This window comes from Lissotriton helveticus, chromosome 5_1, assembly GCF_964261635.1.
Source record: "Lissotriton helveticus chromosome 5_1, aLisHel1.1, whole genome shotgun sequence".
Classification (NCBI taxonomy): Eukaryota; Metazoa; Chordata; class Amphibia; order Caudata; family Salamandridae; genus Lissotriton; species Lissotriton helveticus.
In genome coordinates, this window is record NC_136065.1 from 1424777735 (window position 1) to 1424796691 (window position 18957).

The 18957-nt window shown below is 41.7% G+C and overlaps 1 protein-coding gene across 4 annotated transcripts in view; it reads left to right on the forward strand.

Annotated features, from left to right (window-relative positions):
- The first annotated feature begins 344 nt into the window (after window positions 1-344).
- The window catches only part of PHTF1 (putative homeodomain transcription factor 1), a 490213-nt gene continuing 471600 nt past the window's right edge, over window positions 345-18957 (forward strand). For 3 of the 4 annotated variants that reach the window (XM_078644429.1, XM_078644431.1, XM_078644432.1), the window contains exon 1: window positions 367-538. The gene's annotated coding sequence lies outside the window, so the exon portion shown is untranslated. Of the gene's footprint in view, window positions 539-18957 lie in introns of all 4 variants that reach the window. The other variant, XM_078644430.1, reaches the window with a different exon arrangement.

Sequence of the window (18957 nt, forward strand, 5' to 3'; positions counted from 1 at the left end):
GAAAAAACACTGACTTTCTCAACCTCTGTACCAGTTGAGACATTAAAATACCGGTATCGTAAACTGCCAGGGGGCAACCCTAACAAAGCAGTGCTGTAGGCGTCTAAATCCTGCCAGCGGATGCTGTAGAAACCATTTCTAAATTGTTAAATGGCATTTTCACCTATGGTGTTGCCGTGTTGGACATCTAAAAGGGTCGTTTTTTGTTTACCTTATCTTCGAAATGCACCACCGATCGGGAGAGATACAAACTAAAAATCTACAATGTTCACGTCTCTCGCAGGTGCAGGTGGGCACGCGGTATCCCTTTAAGCAATTCAACCGTGTGGTTGCGAGAGAGACCCGGAACAAGGAAGTGTCTCAGCTGCTGTGCTTGTTTCACGTCGCACTCGGTGCCAGTGCACGGTAGAGGGCTGGCTTTATCCGAACTGTATGTACCGGGCTCACCTGTCTGCAAATATTTACACTTCTTAACCAGAGCTTGTGGTTTGAAAGCGCAGTTCCCTTAGTCGCGGAGTAAAAACAACGGGGCTAAAAAGTAAGTTACATTCTTCCTTTGCGTGTCTAAATACTTCTCCGCGTGTGTCTTTCGGTATGAAAGCATCCTGCCTGCCGAGGTACTGTTATTATATTTGCTGATTGAGTATGCAACCGTGCAGTGCACTTGAAACGACGTTTTGAAATGAAAGAAAGCTTGTTTGTTGAAGTAACATGTCGATACTTTTACATGGATGTTTGTCAGAAGCTTCTGGTATTTGTTTTTTGTTCTGTGATGTTCTCTCCTCTTCATGAGTGTACGCTTTACTTCTCAAGTGGCGCCTGTCTTCCCCTATCAGTAGCAAAGAGTTGATTGGCTATAGAAACCCCCTTTACCTGTATGTTGGGAACATCTGGTAGGTGCAGTTAACATGCAGAGTGCTCGCATTGTTGTGCCACTGTGCAGGGGGGCAGAACCGGACGAGGGGAGCTGGATTCTGCCGTCACATTTTGGGAGCATGGGGCAGGGCTAGAGCACCTGCTTGAAACCGACCTTGAGTTTGTTTGATTACCTACATGTAAAATTGTTCGTAGCAAAGTATCAGAATTCTCAAAACCTAGTAACATAACACAACATGTGTATTTGTAAAGCGCACGTTCACCACTACGGATATCTTGGCGCTGAATAACAGATGTTTGTTGTCACCCAACTCAATGGTACTCATTTTATCGACCTCAGATGGATGAAAGGCTTAGTGTACCCACCGGGATTTGAACCTGTGACCATGAGGTCGAACACAGGCCCCTGCAGTAGACACATTAGTCCACTGAGCCACCAGACCCACTACTCAAAAGTGTGTAAGGCTCTTTTCGTGTGCTGTGACTGCGATCTAATGAATTGCTTCTCTTTGGTCTCTGCAAGCTTTTCAGTGCTTCAGAGTGCTCCGAAGCAGCAGAAAGGAAGCATGTAGGCACTGTGTGTGTGAATAAATGTCCGTGTTGTGTTGTTGAAACATACAGGTAGATCCCGGTGGCAACAATTGGACCTATGGTTGGGGTGTGATCAACGTACCTGCGGTGCTGGGTTTTTCAATGTTTTCTGCGGCATGTACCAGTTTTTGAGGTTTGGCTACATACAGTGTGTGAATAGTTTCTCATTCACCTGTATGGATGCAAATCTGGTGCTAGATTGGCTACGATTAGCCACTGAGCAGCTTACTCCTGGTGTTGAATTCATATTTATTCTGTGACTGACCGGTTAAAACAGTTTGGATGGGCCATATAAGGTCACGATCCTTTCGGCAATGTAGCCCTTTGCCCTCTATGGCACCAGCAGGAGGCTCGCCTCAATAAGCACAATTTGATTATTTTGACTTTTTATTTTAGTAATTTTGTGAAGCGCTTTTAATCACTTTCCAGTGGATATATATATATATATATATATATATATATATATATATATATATATATATATGTATATATAGGTTAATCCCGCACCTCCGCCCCGGACGTTATCAGGATATTATTACAAGTCACAAGGCTGTTCCATACCTGATAGGGAACACGGCCTCGGTCCTCTATCATGAATGGCCTGGTGTTGTTGATTCTTTATTATACATGGTCACACATCACCTTTGCCACAAACCATTTAAATCCTTGGTGCGTAGCTCCTCCATATGAAAGAGAGAGCATATTTTGTGAACATGAAGAAATAGTCTGGTGCAAAATTAAGCACATCAAAAAAGCTGTTAGATATGTGTTGCAAAAATATATTAGAATCAGATTATTACAAGTCAGTTTAAAAAAAAAATGTGCAGTAAAGGTGAAGAAACATGTACAAAGATTTCAACTTTTCTATAATTACCTAAAGATTACAAAAAATAACATGTTGCCATAAATATCTCCTGCTTGTTGATGTACAGCTAGAAAGCCAAGCAGAAGAAAGAAAAGCCACAGTTTTCTTTAATTATACAACCTCACCTGCCTTGCCTTTACCCGTGACAGATGACACTGGCACCGGGCATTGTGACATCAAAGCTCAACTGTAATAAGTTATTATAGTTGAGTTCTGTCATTTCTTTATAACAGGAGACTGGTTGCATCACAAGTCGACTAGTATAAGGAAATTACAGACCAGTTTCTATACAGGGATGTGCGTGTTCGCAGTCAAATAAGACCACAAATGGAAGCTTCTGGCTGCTCTGACATTAACAGGAGAATTGAGATGAGAACAGAAAGTCTGTATTCCTAGAGTGACAAACATCTTTGCATTAGCCCAAATTTGTCGCAGCTACTTGGCTTGCTTTGAGCAGGCTGGACAAGAAGATTGTTCTATATGTTTGAGTTGGGTATGGATGAGATAAATTGGGTTGCATTTGGCTGCTTAGCGGGTGTGGTCTGGTTGGATTATCAGTACATCTTAATGTTTCTTTTTTTAAAAAATTATTTGTGATTACAAAAAGGAACATGCACTTTGAAAGCTTTTGATTGTATGGAGCCTTTTCATTTTTATAATATCACTATCACATGTGTCAACAAGTGTTGGCAGTATGGCGGTTTGGTTTCAGTTTGTAGTAGCTAAAGTTACCTTTTTTGAATTATTTTTTAGCAGCAACAGGGCTCACTTGATGTGGAATGATCTTGTTTTGCATTTATTGTCTTACTCCTAGGGGTACAATACAGTCCAGTCATGTTAGGGTAGTTTGAGAAGGTTTTGGTTTAATGCTACAGTGTTTTTTTAGGACAGACTTTTTTTTGACAACTTACATATGTTGTGCATGATTTTGTAACCATTGGAGTGTGTCACAGTACTGTGTACTATCATGAACTCACTCTTATATAACAATGATGCTTATGGGACACAGAAGAAATGTAATGTTAAGGAATGTTTGGGTTTCCACAAAGGTATACACTTTGAATAGATATATGTGGTGTACCGTACACTATAAAATGTGCCTATATTGTTTTCCAGCCCTGAGGAAGTCTTGGGGAACACCCTAGACGATAAAACATGGGTTGGCTGGCTGGGCTAATCAAAAGAAAGAAAATTAAAAATCAAAGAAAAATACAAGGAATTTGTGTCATATTACCTGATGTACTGTATACAGATAAAGTGTGTGCTCGGAAAACTTATGTTCATTGGCAAGTGCAATGGAGTAGAGCGTCAAAGTGGAGTATCATGGAGTAGAGTGTTGTAGAGAAGAGTGGACTAGAGTGAAGTGCTGCAAAGTAGATTGGCGTACAGTGCATTGGTTTTGAGTAAAGTGACGTAGAGTAATGAGATGCAGAGTAGGTGGCAGTGGCATAGAGTGCAATGGCGAAGAGTGGAGTGGCAGAGAGTAGAGTAGATTGTTTCAGAGTTGAGTTAAGTGGCATAGAATGGAGTGGTGTGGAGTGGTGCAGGATAGAGTGCAGAGGTGTAGAGTGGCGTAGAGTGCAGTGTCTTATAGTAGAGTGGTGCAGTGTTGAAGGGTACAGTGGTGCATAATAGAGTAAGTAGAGTGGCGCAGAGTATAGAGACGTAGACTGCAGTATCAAACTGATCCAGCGGTTTACCAACAGATACTCCACTACCATATACTCATCTGGGCCCATAAACTCCCAAGTGGCAAAAATCGCTGGGGTCGGTTAAGTTTGTGATTTCCACAGTGCTCAAGATTAGTTATTTTAATACTCATAACTAACCTTTCACTGATTAAAAAGTTCTTTCCTCTGGTTAATGGACCATTAGTTGAACTAGTTGATGGTGAAAATTAACATAAAACTAACTGTTCTTTTATTCAATGTAAATAACCACTGACTCAGGAAAGTTGTAAATCTTTATCTAAATTAATGTATGTGAAACCATTCCAAAATACAGTGGAGTCGCAGTCACTCATAGGAGAGAAAATTCAATTCATAAAACACCAAGCATATACTTCGGACTCGTACAATAATCAATGCTCAGAAAGGGAGAGGACAGAGAGAAAAGGACATCAACAAATAACCAGAAAAATATAGTTACCAAGGATGATGTGAAAGACCAACCCCCTGGCCAAAGGGCTGGTGTGGGTCCTCCAGGATAGGGCTGGAGACAAAGACTCCAGGACAGGAGTCAGGATAGGGTAGATGACCTCTCTAGAATACCGACGGTTGCGCTGCACCCCCCTCTGACACTCTCGTCCTCCTCAAGATTCTTCTGCGATCTTCTGATCCATCCCAATTAATTAGGATAGAAAGTTCTGCTTCAAGTTCTGTATTCGGTTCTTCATTAGCATCTCACAGCATCTCTCCCAGCAACAGCATCTCCCGCAGCAACGACAGCCTTCCGAAATCATCTTCTCTGACTAACTAACTAAAGCTATCTTAATTATACCTTTTGTTCTGCATGTTCCACCCATTAATGTTTCAATATCGTAACAATACGAAATCTTATTGGTCAGACAAGGGAGGAAGCTCTATCACACCATGCTTACATGTCATTAAAATCAGTTCAACTATTGTTCGCAAACCCATCCACTTTATTCATAAATTTAGTTCTCATACATTTCTAAGTTCACTTTGAAACATTTTATTAACATTCTGAATAAGAGTTTTCTTTGTTGAACTCTTCACCATCCGTTCCCAAGTTTGTAACACTCGATTGTGGCTTCCTTTCAATAGCTCTGTCATGGCCTTCATGGCTTCACTGAGTGTGCATGCGCAACGTTCACGTCACTTAGCTTAATCCAGTTATACTAGAGAGGCCCAACTACGCACTAATGATAAAGTCAGAAAGACCAATATTAATTTCACAAATAAAGTGGTCGCACTGTATACCACCCACCTCTACTCTATCCCCCTTTACTTATTAATACTTTTCCCGCATTAGCATTAGTAGAATAGCTTGTTTTCATTTCAAGGAAGCAGATGCTATGCACGCGAGTCTTTAAGACTCCATTTTAGTGTCTTCTGCTCATGCGCCAGAATTTCCCTCCAAACATTAATACGTCATACTACGTAGATGTAGTTGACACATGCGCAAACAGTTTCCCGTTTAACGCTGTATTAGTCCGTCTTCATTGTTATCTGTATTAGTACACACATATGCAAGCTTCATTAACCCGCGTGTTCAATGTGGTGCATATTAGTTATTCATGAAACATGATTTAATAACTTGTTAGTAAGTTAATGAGTGGATCGCATTCGAGCAAATTTCTTTTCATCAATATAGTGCAGTGGTGCACAGTAGATTAGAGTGGCGTAAAGTGGATTTCAGTAGAGTGCATTGGTGTAGAGTGTAGTGACGTAGAGTTCAGTGACAGAGTGCAGTGTTGTAGAGTGGTGTAGAGTGCATACCAGTAGAGTATAGTGGTATAGAGTGGTGCTGAGTAAAGTGGTGTAGAGTGCAGTAGCATAGAGTGTTGCATATAAGAGTAGATTGGCGCAGAGCATATTGGTTTTGAGTCAAGTAGTGGAGAGTGCAGCAGCGTAGAATAGAGTGGCTTAGAGTGGAATGGAGGTGCGCAGGGTAGATAGCAGTGGCATAGAGTGAAGTGGTGTAGAGTAGATTAGAGTGAATTGGCATAGAGTGCAGTAGTGCATAGTAGAGTAATGTCAGGTAGAGTGCTTTGACATAGAGTAAAGTGGTCTAGAGTAGAGAGTCATCAAGTGAAGTGGAGTGGAGTGCTGCAGAGTAGAGTACAGTAACGCAGTGTGGTACGGAGTGGTTCAGGGTGGAGCAGCGGCGTAGCTGGGGGCGGCACAATTTTGGGGGCGGCCGCGTGGCACTGGTGGCCCGTTACAGCGGCCTTAATAATTTATTTGAGGACACTGTGCCCCCACTTAAATTATAAAGGCCACCACGGCCGCAACGGGCCACCAGTGCCGTGTGCGGCCAGTTTGAAAGTGCGCTCTGCGCGCACCTGACCTGCCACAGCGTCAGTCACAGTGCTTCAAAAATTGCGGCCACGACGTCCCAGTCCTGCGTTTGTATTTGCTGAGCTGAGTGAGCTCAGCTCTTGAGTGTTGGCTCGCAGGTCCGTCCCAGCCTCCAGGGCCGTCAATCAAGGTTTTAGCGCGCGAGCGTTACCAATGACGGCCCTGGGGCGACATTAAATTATTTAATATTTTGGCCAGCCCTGCCCTCGCGATGAGAACGACGTAGCAGTGACGCATCAAGCGCTTTACCGCTATGCACTCTCGCGCTCATTTTGGCCTGGGGCAGTCGGTGCAGTGCTGCTCTCTGGGCGATTTGCTTGCTCTCTGGCTGCTGATTAAGTTCGAACCAACCACCCCTGGCTGCCTGGCATAGAGACCCTGGAGCGAGTCACAAGTGAGGTAAGAGGACCGTTTTCAGAGGGGATATTTAGTGAGTGGCAGCATAGCTGCCAACAGGGCTTTAAGTGGGATGAAAAAACGGGGGGGTCACTCAAAGGGGGGTGGCCGATTTAATTAAGGGTGTGGATTTAAAACATGTACGCTAGAAATCTGTGTTTAGCACAGTGTGCCAAATGACTTGTATTTTGATGTTTGTCATTGCATCCAGATATGATACAACAAGTAACATCATACCTACAACCAGGCCTGGTTCTAGAGGGTGGGACAGGCTAACCCAAGGATTGCCCTGGCCCACCCTAGGCCATTGTGAACTACAAATAAGAGCATTTTTCATCCTAATGTCTCACAGTGGCTTGAAGCCCCATTGTGCCCTGCGACGTTGCTTTATTTAATTATTAACCATTGACATACTCTAGTTTCAGGCCTGGGGACAGGTGTGAAATCAGCAGGGATAGTAGGTGCTATGATGTGCAAAAGGACCGTACAGACATCCTGAACACTTTCACTCACTCACACTAAAGAGGCTGCAGGCTTCCATCACAAGGTACCTAGGAGTTGCAAAAAGTGATATGGCAGAAACGCTTTGCAAAGGATTTCCTTTTCCCCAAAAAGTTAGTGAAAATATGTTTATAATTAGCATATAGATTTACTAAGGTTTCTAAAAAAAATCTTCATACTCTGAGGCCATTACTAACTTGCAGTATCACAGAAAAATAAATTAATGGAAAACGTAAAACAAAAATATGTTTTATCTTTCCATTGGCTAAGTGAAAAAACATTCTACTCCTCATTAATTCACACCACAATAATTTGTATGTCGATTGTTACAAGTGATAGAATGATTCCTTGAGCAGGGATCTATGGGCAGGGCCTCTGGAGTTATGTGATTGTGCAGGTGTGGCATTTTTCGCATAGCTATGATTTTGCTGCATTTGCCACATAATCCATTATCTTTTGCCTAATCTGCAGATGTTTAAAAGGTTGTTTTTTACCTTGAATGGTTCAAAAGTTATAAAATTGCATTGACATGTGGTGGCGCTAAGTGGAAGGACCTTTCCGCAGGTTGACTGGTCGCCTTCTGATTGCTTATTGCTATAATCAGGTGTTAAACTGGTCCCAATGAGGTGCAATCTATGTCTAGTGTTAGCAAGCGTAAAAATATCAAAATAATGAACTAATACTATTACATAATGTGCCGCATTATGCTGCACAATTTAGTCAACACTGCTGCATAATTTGACCCATGCTTCAGCCTGAACTTTCCCCATGTACATTTTAAAATTGTTAGAAGCAACGTCATTCCCCTTTCCCAAAGCTAGAAGGGCAACTGAGAAAGCGAAGTCAGTAGCTCTTTGGGTGGTAGTTATTGTCTTAGAAATGCCAAAAGAAGACAGATGCCAACACCTAAAATATCGAATCTCTGAAATACTTACTGGAACCCATTCGTCTTCATGCGCACTGTTAGACCTGACATCATTGGCGTGAGTCTCCCTTCCACTTTGACGGATTGCCTACTCTGTTTTGATATGTTTTTGCTGGATTTATGCTTTGTGCACTGTGCCACTGCTAATCAGTGCCACAGTGCAAGTGCTCCCTATGTTAAATTGATATACTAATTGGATTCCATGATTGGGTTATTGGATTTATCTGTTAGACCCTAGTACAGTGCACCATGTGTGCCCAGGGTTTGTAAATCAAATGCTGGTGGTGGGCTTGCAGCACTGGTTGTGCCACCCACAGGAGCAGCTTGTAAAGTGTGTCTCGGGCCTGCCATTGCAAGGCCTGTGTGCAGTCTAGCACTGCCATGTCGACTTGGCCAAGTGCACCCACTTGCCAGTCCCTAAACCTTCCCTTTGCTTCATATTAGACACCCTATGGTAGGCCCAAGGGCAGGGTGCATTGTAAGTATAAGGTAGGACATGCTCTGATGTGTGTAGCATGTTCTAATAGTGAATTACAGCCATTTTCGTTTTTCACTAATGAAGGCTACCTGTTCTCATAGGCTAGAATGGGCAATTATATTATTAAATTCTTATAATCCTAACTGACTCGGGGAACATGGTAGAAATCCGTATTTAGTATGCCTGAACTCCGAATAATAAAGTACATCTTTTAGTAAAGTTTATTTTAGTATTCTGTGTTTGCAAATACCACTTTTAGAAAGCAGGTATTTGCTTGCCTAACCATTTGAGCCTGCCTCTGCTGGGTTGTGTATTCCTTGTCTGGGTTTGTGTGTGACAGGGCTGGGGAAATCCAGGAGACAGGCTGGGGCAGCCCAGTGGTGAATAGAGAGATCTGCATCTAGATGGGAGGGAGGAGTTACACCTGGGACCTGAATAGGGCTCTACAATGCTGGCTCCGCACCCTGTGGCTTGTCTGATGTCAACAGAGTGCTCCAGAGCTGTATCTTCCCTCCCCTGTGTTGGCTCCACCTCCTGTGGGGCGGCTGATGTCTCTGCCCTGCACAGTGAAAGGAAGAAGAGAGTAATGTAAACTAAGTGCTCAGGAACTGGTTTAGGCTAGGCAGAGGCCTCTCTGCCTTCAGAGAACAAAGTGAAATGAATGTGTGTCCGTCCTCATGTAACGTAACTGGTACTATGTAAAGCGCTCTGATACCTGATTCGGTTCGGGTCTAGTTCGCGCTATATAAAACTCTACAAAAAAAAAAAGGATTTTGGGGTATAAATATTGGGACCCTGATCCAAAAAAATGAGATCACTTCTGGAACAAGAAACCTTTCTGCCAAGGAGAAGAACCAAGGAAGCTGCAGGAGTTTGGACTGTCCCTCTGCCAGTGTGCTGTTTGCTGGGTTGACCTGCAGTGGTTGCTTCATTGCCAAGAGAAAGGAGAAGGAACTTTGTAAGGACTTTCATCTACAGAATATTCTCCAAGGGCTTGAACTGTGCTTGCCTCCTGCTGAAGTCTCAGGGACAAAAGACTTCACCTCCAGCTCCCTCCTGAATTTCCTTGCTGGGAATTCTGACTCCAGACACTTGCGTGCCGCTGGGAGCTGGAAGCGCGACGCATTGAGAAGAAGCGTGTCGCCACCGCAGCTGACATCATCCCAACGCCGGAGAAGCGAGCCTTCGCCGCATCTCCCTGGAAGCGTGTGTTCATCGAAGCTACCTGCTGTCGCATCACCAGAGAAGCGTGACGCCATCGAGAGGGTCCCCATCGCATCACCAGGGAAGCGTGTCGCAGGGCCTGTCGCGGCTCCAAAGTACAGAGTCCTCGTAAGGCTGCCAGGACGGCATTCCATCGCCGCATCAAGGGTGCCATCTTCGCGCATCGCAACTGGATCGTCGCATCGCATCAAGGCACCATCTTGCACACCGCAACGGGCCTGCAGGCCGAGAATCTACGCATCACCTCCGCACCGGTAAGGCTCACGACGAGTCCCCTACTCTGCGCAAGCATTGAGGTAAGACGCAACCGTTCCCTTGGGTCACGGAACCGACGCATCTCCCCTTTTGCTAGCCTTTTGTTCACTTTGCGTTACGTATCCAGGTACTTTGTTGAGAACTTTGTCGCATTTACCAACAACTTGAACTAAGGTACTTTAATCATCTTTTAAGTAATCTTAAGTGTCGTATTGTGGATTTTTGTCATTTGTGGTCTTGTGTTAAGTCTATATAAAGAATACCTATTTTTATAAAACCTGTGTTGTGTCCATCTGTAGTGTTTTCACTGTATTACTGTGTATATTCATAAATGCTTAACACACTGCCTCTGAGATAAGCCTGTCTGCTTGTGCCAAGCTACCAAGGGGGTGAGCAGGGGTTATTAAGGAGAGTAATCCCCTTATCCTGACTTAGAAGTAAGGGTCCCTATTTGGACAAAGGTGATAACCATTGCCAACTAGAGACCCCCAGATCTAACACCCACCCATGCTTCTTTATGGCCTACCCAAAGATGAAATCCTAGAGCCGCGCATGCCTACAACAAGTCAGGACTATTGGCTTTGTCAATGGTTATTAGTTGCATAAGATAAATAAGCTGCAACTATGGCTTGTTAAATATAATATTGAAAAAGCTTCCACTTAAAGCCCTGGTGACAATACCACAATGTTGCTGCTCTTGCGTTTCAGAAATTGAAGGGAAATCCAGAGAGAAAATGACTCTTTAAAGTATTTCCCTTTCCCCACAACGCTCATCTGGCATGACGTCATGCCGTAACTTCTCCACTAGTGAGAAGTGAGCAGTGTGAGCGACACACATCGATGTGCTTGCTGTCTCGAAATGGGTCTCTATCGGGCTGTTTTGCCCCCTGGCACTTTTTTCTGGACTGCAGTGACAGCAAACTGCTGTCACTGCAGTCTGGAAAAAAATGGACCGCCTGTGCCAGGGCTCAAAACAGAGCCCGATAGAGACCCGTTTCGAGGCCCCCTTTAAAAATCTGCTGGGGCTCAGACCCCTTGAGAACCGGCCCACTTAAAGCCCTGGCTGCCAATGTTTCAGATGTGTGAAATTTTCTCATAACTTCAGACTCTTCAGTGTAATTAGGATTGACATTTCAACGACTATGAGCATAGCTGCCAAGGTTTCAAATTGCTATGTGTGAAATTTTCATCATTAAATTGTAATTATGAGTGACATTTCAACGACTATGAGTCACACTTTTTTGCAAGCAAAACTCAAGCAATGAAGACAAGGGAAACATATGTATATATATATATATCAGTAATTACACCCATTTGAGCAATGAGTAACCCTAGCAATCTGAAAACTTGGCAGCTATGCACTTTGAGGCTGCTCTTTACCAACTGACGTTGGAACTACTCTAAACAACAATGTACAGTAGAACGCTTCTTACTGTGTATCATCTGTGACTTGTCCATGCACATCAAGGGTTAAATCTCTTTAGCAGTACCCCGATATAAGTTATATAGATTGCACAGTTTTCTTCTCTAATGTATCATACAGATGTAGCTTACTCAAATTGTTTTAACTTATGTTGGTAATATATTTTAATGGGCACATCTAACGGGGTCACAATAGTGTACCACAATACAGCCCATCCCATAATCTCCATGATTATCTCATGCACATCCAGGGTTCGAATCCCTGGCTTTACATCCCTTCATTTTCAGTTTGATTGTTATTGTCTTCTTTATTTTAGTCATAATGTGTGGTATTATTTTGGCAATATATTTAAATAGACACACTTAACAGCATTTCATGTAAGTTTAGCATAATGCAGCAAGACTCGCCTATGTACATCTACTTCCTTTAATCTAGATGTATTTCACTTGCATTTTAGCAGCCGACAATCACACTTAACGTGCTTCATGTCGTCTTTGTCTTGTATCTATTTATTTGCCCTGCACATTTCTTTATTTCGAAACATTGACCATTCTTGGCTCACATCACTGTGGTAGAACATGCTTCACCACCTATCAACCATTAATCCCCAGGGCTTGATTCTCAGGTAGCATATTTCAACATTCCATTGCCTTGTTCGCTTTCTTTTAGTGTAATTAATTTTTGAATTACATTTGTGACGGTTAACTCTTAACGTTGCACCGAATCTCTGTACTTCCACCAGATGACTTTACATTACACACACATTATGCAGCAACAGTGTTTTGTGCATGTGTGTTAATGCGTCTCACATGAGTGTTGCAAACCATCATGTCACTGGCCTCCTCCAGGGGACAAACTATCTTATCTTATGCTGTGTGCAGTACATTTTATACTGTGTGTAATATAATATTTAAATTGATTGCATACATACTCTGCTTTCTGTCACAGGCTGTGCCCTCATAGCATCATAAATACAAGTCACTATTCTGTGCACCAACAACGATTCAAATCAGTGACCCTCCGGCTACTGACTTAGACATCTGAAGTGATCAAATCAACCAACTGAGTTTTCTGGCAGCGCAAAACATTTCCCGTTGAGCTAAGGCTAGGGAGCCTTTTAGCCATTTGAAGGTCCTTATTTTCATTTCTTTACAGTCTCCTGCTGAACTCCCATCTATTGTGCCCTAACCCAACCCTCTATCACTTCTATACAGTTTCTCCTCTGAAAAATTAATGGTCTTTCTTTGACCTGCACCTCTTACCTACTGTTCCATTTTCCTTTTCACATAATCCCAAGCCTCTTTTAACTCTGTTTTTATCTTACATTCACCAATCTTACCCTCACATCTATCTTTTTGAGTTTCCTTTCACCTTAAAATCTTCCCCTTTGCACCAGTTTCCCATTCCGGTGTGTCCTATACCTCACTCTTTCATTCTCTCAGAGAATTTCACTCAGTTACAGCTCAGATGCTTGCCTACCTATCTTCTACCGTCAGCTTCATGCTTCACAGTGCTCTACTCCATTCAACATTAAGTCCAACTCTTAATCTCTTCTTGCCTATATCTCAAATGCATCTTTACAAGTCTAATTTTCTCATTTCTATTTCTTCCAATTTCCTCACGCTATGCAACTTTTATCCTCTTTCTCTCACTTTCTTTCACTTACATCTCCTTTGGTTTTACCTCTTGAGTGCAACTACAACTTGCATTCTATCACATTCATGTTTTCCTCTCGCTTCCACCTTTTATTTTCTCACATTCGTTGTTTTCTAGACACCCTCTCATCAATAGTAGCCCTTCAATCCTCTAACTGCTTTCTCTTTGTTCTCTTCTCATCTCCAGTTGTATCTCGTATCGTATTATAGGACGATGTGTTTTTTGTGCGAGTAAGAATACGCACAATACCAGGCAGAGCTGTTCTGGACCCGCAGATTTAGGTAGTGCGAATATCACTGTGACAGACCTATTTATTAATCTCCTAACATCTTCTTGATTTGATGCCTTTCTGTAGCAGGCTCTCATGTCCTCTTGTGTGCTTGTTTGGTAATTTAATGCCCGCCAGTCAGCTATTATGATCACACACATTTGTTTGTATTAGGTATATCATGAGTGCATTTAAGCCCATTATGAGATTTAACAAATTAGATTTTGCTTTGGGGTTGTGCTAAAAAAGTGGTGCGATCCCAATGCAAAATATGGGCCTCAACAAATTTTACATTTTTAAAAAACCCTGTAAACAAAGAAATTGGCTACAAGGAGAAGCATGTTAGTAGATCTTGTAATCTTAATTGGTTACTAAGTCTGCATTTTCTAATATTTTTATATGGTGAAGGCATCTGCTGCAGAGGTGCCCAGTAACTATCGAAATAATAATTGATGAGACAACCCTGGAGGTTAAAGTATTTCTTGGAGAAATGTATGTTTTGTGTAGTCCCAGATCTGACTCAAAGTAATATAGAAGGTTAATGTGCCTGCAAAGCACATCATGTAATATGCAGATGACAGATTGTTTTTAATGTAGCTAGGTAAGGTTACTGCTTTGAACACAGATCCTTTTGTTACTTGCAGTTAATAAATAGAAAGCCTTTTAATATAGCACAGTGAGCTATGTAGGATATGTGACTGATACAACTTTTAACCCACACTGACTAATGCAACACATCTTGTACACTGATTTACACGCTTGCATGATTTAATTTCAATCTGTATGTTATGTAAATCGCTCTGACACCCTGCATTGGGGTGTGTAGCATTATGAAAGAAAGTAAAATAGTGCTAATTAAATTGTGTGTAAATAATGGGACCGACCAGCCCATCTGAGACACTTACAGTTCATGCACTTACATACAGGGGTCTAACAAGTCAAAAGCATGCCTCTCTTAAGTACCTGTGAAGAGATAACCAGCTGTGAGCTTTTGTTTCCCGTTGTATTTACATTTAAGTGTGAGGTTCCAGGCCACTCGATCAAAAGGAGGCCTAATGGCCCCTTAACTTGCCCTTTAGCTTTGGTCCAGCTGGAGATAAATATGAAAAAAAGCCTCGCTGCCTGCACATTGCTGCTGGGAATGAAAAGCAGTCAATGTGCAGGTGCTGCTGAACGTGTCTAGGAGTCTGAAAATAACACCTAGACAAGTTCAGCATATTTCTGTGGGGCCAACTTCTTGGCAGGGTGGACGGCATTCACCCTGTGAAAATAATCGGTGGACGCTGTGCACCCTGGAATTTTGCCCTGGTTGGTGTCTTTCAGTGGCTGCATGGTTGTTTCAGTTAGAGTCCTGGCGATTCACAAATAGAAACTTACCTAGACTTTTACTGGCACATCTACTAATTTAACAGACAGGCTAAAACCCTGAGTAGGAACCAAATGGATATCTATACATCATCCTGAGCAGTAGTTAATACAAAATTAATTTGCACAACCTTTTGGACTTTGGAGTGTATTTTTATCCAAGGCGAGGGGATAGTCGACCGGTGGCTCTGACAATTTCTTTTGGTCATAGAAGTCAAGGTGTATGAAAGAATGACAAGCTGGGACGTGATGTGACGCCGCCCTCCGTATGGTAATCAATTTACAGGATGTGTCAGATAACAAGACAGTGAGGGTTACAAGGTATAGGAGTCGCATGCCCTTTTTAGCTGACTGTTTTTTATTGCAATTTAAACGGAGCAGACAAAAAGCTAACATTTTAAAATGGATGTATCAATCCATTACTCTTTTTATTATGAATATCTTTCTTTTTCTTATTCTTTCAAGCTTAGTTAAGATGAAGAGAATAAAAGAAAGTGGTGCAGCCTTTAGAAAAAAAAGGCTATAGAGGAAGAATTAAAACCGTATGAAGGTACACTACTGAAATACCTCAGTCGCGAAACAGAATCTACTAGTACTACTACTGTTAATGAAGCAATTTCCGATTCTGAATTCAAACCATCATCAAAGTAAAGTGATCCTTCAACTTCAACAAGTAATAAGGGGTGTAATGGACAAAAAAATCCAGCTGTTGACTTAAAGATGTTGGTCTTTGGCCAAGTAAGATTAAAGATGACACACGTATCTTACTGGTAGAACAAGGGGCGTCTGTGGTTCAACATCTAGATTCTGATTTTAGTGAAGTGATTCGTGAGGGTGCTTTAATCAAAGGACGAACCAGAAAACTTACACACGAGTGGTTTTTTCAAACTCTGCCACATAATGAAAACATTTTGAGGTCGTGGTTGGTGTACTTCTTCCAAGAAATCTCTTTACTGCTTTTGTTGCAGACTATTTGCAGACAGAAGTCATTCAAATTTTGGTTCGCAGATGGATTCAACATGTGGTGGAAACTCAATCCTAAAATTTTCGATCATGAATCTAGTGTGGCCCATGTTCGATGTTTCACACAATGGAAAGAGTTGGAAATTAGAACCCGATGCAGAGCAACAATTGATAAAAAGGCACAAGAACAAGTTGAAAACGAAGTAAAGAAGTGGAGGGAGATACTTTCAAGATTGTTGAATGTCATTAGATTCCTAGCTAAACAAAATTTGGCTTTACGGGGTCACCAAGAAGGAATTATTGCAAAACTGATGATGAACCTGAATCAACAGGAAATAGAGGACATTTTCTGGAATTAGTTCATTTGTTGGCGAAATACAATCCAGTGCAACGTGAGCATACTGTAAGAATTAAGCTGGGAAAAAAGTATGCTAAATCCTATATGTCGCCTACTATTCAGAATGAGTTTTTAGAAATTTTGGGAGAAAAAGTAAGAAGCAAAGTTATTGAGCAAGTGAAAGGAGCAAAGTATGTTTCTATGATATTCAACAGCACCCCTGATAGTTCTCATAAGGATCAGACAAGCCAAGTTTTACGCTACGTTATGATCAATGGAAATAAAGTGACGGTTGTGGAATCATTTGTCGATTTCATTGAAACAAAAGGTAAAACCACTGAGAATATTTCAACTATGATTTTGCAGAATTTAGAAAGCAACGGTATTGATATTCAAAATTGTAGAGGACAAGCATATGATAATGCTGCTGTGATGGCTGGTCAACATACTGGCGTTCAAAGACGCATCAGGGAAATTAATGGAAAAGGAGAATTTGTCGCATCTGTCGCTGAATTTGGCTGGTTTATATGCAGCTTCTGTTGCTGTGAAATCTGTTACCTTTTTTGGAACTGTGGAGCGTTTGTTCGCGTTTTTTTCTTCCTCAACCCAGAGCTGGGATATTCTCACTTCAGTCACTGGTCAAAGTGTGAAGCGTGTAATAGAAACTCGGTAGAATGCATGGGGAGATGCTGAGAGTGTTGTAAAAAAAAAAAGACTCAAAAATCTTAAGTGCTGTAGAACGTTTAACTGGTGAAGAAGAAAATAGAGTTACCAGGTCAGATGCTGGTGTGCTGCTTGTGGCTTTGCAATCTTTTTCCTTCCTGTGCTTTCTTTGCCTGTGGGAATCCGTACTTGTAGAAATTAACAACACTCAGGTCTACCTCCAAACCAAAGGATTAAATATACAACAATGCGACATAAAACTTAATGCTTTAAAAGTATTTCTAACTGAAAATAGGTGTGAATTAGTTAACAATTCAGTAGCTTACGCCAAAGAAATTTGTGATGATCTTAGCATAGTCATGGATCGTCGGTGTAGAAAGAAGAAACTAATGGCAGGTGAAGAAGCACGAGATGCAGAATTGTCATACGAAACTGAGTTGAGGAGACTAATGTTTTCTTCACTGGACAGTGATCCAAGAAATCACCACAAGATTTCAACAACTTCGTGTTCTTGCTGAAAAATATGCTTTCCTTACTCCATCGAATCTTTTGAATGATAACTACGAATGTCAACTAAATCATTATCATGATGACATTAATGAGGAAGAGTTCCTCGTTGAGAGAAAAAGACTTCAGAGTTTTATTTCTGTTGCTGCTACGCAACACGAAACAGAGACATGGAAGGACAGTCCACTTAAACTTTTGCAGTTGATTCTAAAATACAGTCTTAAGAACTGTGTTCCAAATATTGTAATACTACTGCAAATTTTCCTCACAATTGCTCTAAGTGTTTCTGGATGTGAGAGGAGTTTTTCTAAGTTGAAATTGATTAAGAATTACCTAAGATCTCCAATGAGTGCCTTATGTTTAAGAAATCTTGCCATACTGTCTATAGAACAGCAACTGAGTGATGAAGTAGACTTCGAAGATGTCATCGATGATTTTGCTAATAGAAAAGCAAGAAAAAAAGCATTTTAGAATGTTGAATTTAAGTTTTATTTGAAAAATAACCCTACTGTTTTCATTTACTTTCCTTAAGAGGGGCTGCAAACTAAAAGAATATTTTTATATTATTACAAGACCTAACAATAAAGTCATATTAACCTTAGTGTTGTTTTAAGTGAATTTACTATAATGAATTCATGTCTGTCTCCCTCCCCCTCACCCTTCTTGTGCAGGGGGCCCTCCTACCATGTTTGGGGTACAGATTCTGAGGTCGGCATGCGGGAACCCAGGCCTCTCATCTGGGATGAGGCCAGAGCGGTCTTTGGCACTGAACAACAGGTTATTGATAAATATCTGATTGACTCTCCTAATCCTCTGCAGTTAAACGGTCGATGGCCCCTCCACTCCCATCCTTTCACACACCAGGGGCTGAAGGTGACCCCCACCCGGCAGTGTGCAAGCCTTGCCGTTCCGTACTTGACACATTATTATCATTTTACTTTTCTTGTAGACTTTTAATGCTGTTGGTTACCATGAAGTTGAGCGAAAGATGGCAGCGGCCCAGTGTTACTTTCAGTAGTTTGAATATGGAAAAAGTAACGTAAGTTACATTGAAAACATAAAATAACGGGTTTAGTCTGCTTTTTTATATGGGTCACTCAAGCCCCCTCAATAAACGATCAGGGTGAAACATCCCCTGTAAAATAAACAGTAGCCTTTGTTTGTTTCTTACTTACCTTTAACCCTAGTGCTCACTCCAGTACTTAGTCATAGCCTAACCCTTCCCCTAATCATTAGACAAGGTAACTCGCGCTAATAATGGCAAGGAAAGGGTAAGGCATGGAACAAAGGGTGGAATGTTGAACTCAATGAGCCTCATAATATCGAAACTCTGGAAATAATAAAAATTAGTTCTGGGCATAAAACCTTTAGCTAGAATCCGTTACCTTCAGTTTAAACCCAGGTAGCTGAGGCGAGATGTCATGACACATTGACCCTGGATTTTCTTGCTGACTCCAGAATAAATGAACACTCGAACAGTGAAATGTGCTTAACCCCTTTGACGCTCATGACGAGCTCAGCTCGTCATGAGGTACACCTCTCGTACGCTCATGACGAGCTGAGCTCGTCATGAACCGCGGGTTTTTTAAAAGTTCAGCGCACAGCGGGAAAATGCACCGCA